Source organism: Bombus pyrosoma, linkage group LG10 (assembly GCF_014825855.1).
Source record: "Bombus pyrosoma isolate SC7728 linkage group LG10, ASM1482585v1, whole genome shotgun sequence".
Classification (NCBI taxonomy): domain Eukaryota; kingdom Metazoa; phylum Arthropoda; class Insecta; order Hymenoptera; family Apidae; genus Bombus; species Bombus pyrosoma.
Genome location: NC_057779.1, coordinates 11761618 through 11763378, shown reverse-complemented (window position 1 = coordinate 11763378; position 1761 = coordinate 11761618).

Below are 1761 nucleotides of genomic sequence, written 5' to 3'. Positions count from 1 at the left end.
TAATGCTACATAACGTTATTTGTTATATCGTAATACTACATTACGTTATACGTTAAAACGTATAAACATATAACGTTATACGTTATAACGTAATACTATATAACGTTATACGTTATATCGTAATACTACATTACGTTATACGTTAAAACGTAATACTATCTAACGTTATATGTTATAACGTAATACTACATAACGTTATATGTTATATCGTAATACTAGATAACGTTATTCGTCATATCGTAATACTACATAACGTTATGCGCTATATCGTAATACCACATAACGTTATACGTTAAAAAGTAATACTCCATAACGTTAAACGTTATAACGTAATAGTATATAACGTTATACGCTATATCGTATTACCACATAACATTACACGTTATAACGTAATTTCATATAACGTTATACGTTATAACGTAATTTCATATAACGTTACACGTTATAATGTAATACTATATAACGTGAAACGTTATATCGTAATACTACATAACGTTATACGTTATAACGTAATGCTACATTACGTTATATGTTATAACGTAATACTAAATAACGCTATACGTCATATCGTAGAACTACATAACGTTATACGTTATAACGTAATACTACATAACGTTATACGTTATAACGTAATACTATATAACGTTAAACGTTATTTCGTAATACTACATAACGTTATACGTTAAAACGTAATAATATATAACGTTATACGTTATAACGTAGTTCCATGTAACGATATACGTTATAACCTGATGCTACATAACGTTATATGTTATATCGTAAAACTGCATAACGTTATACGTTAAAACGTAAAACTACATAACATCATACGTTTTAACGTAATGCTACATAACGTTATACGTTATAACGTAATACTGTGTAGCGTTATACGTTATAACGTAATACTATTCAACGTATACGTTACAACGTATTACTATATAACGTCATACCATATATCGTAATACTACACAACGATATACGTTATAACGTAATGCTACATAACGTTATTTGTTATATCGTAATACTACATAACGTTATACGTTATAACGTAATACTATATAACGTTATACGTTATAACGTAATACTATATAATGTTATACGATATAACTTATAACCATATAACGTTATTCGTTATAACGTAATGCTACATAACGTTAAACGGTATTTCGTAATACTACATAACGTTATACGTTATAACGTAATAATATATAACGTTATACGTTATAACGTAGTTCCATATAACGTTATACGTTATAACCTAATGCTACATAACGTTATAAGCTATATCGTAAAACTACATAACGTTATACGTTATAACCTAATGCTACATAACGTTATACGTTATAACGTAGTTCCATATAACGTTATACGTTATAACCTAATGCTACATAACGTTATAAGCTATATCGTAAAACTACATAACGTTATACGTTATAACCTAATGCTACATAACGTTATACGTTATAACGTAATACTATATAACGTTATACGTTATATCGTAATACTACATATCGTTACACGTTAAAACGTAATACTATTTAACGTTATACGTTATAACGTAGTTCCATGTAACGTTATACGTTATAACATAATGCTACATAACGTTATAAGTTATATCGTAAAACTACATAACGTTATACGTTACAACGTAATACTATATAACGTTATACGTTATTTCATAATACTATATAACGTTATACGTTATAACGTGATACTACATAACGTTATACGTTATATCGTAATACTACATATCGTTACACG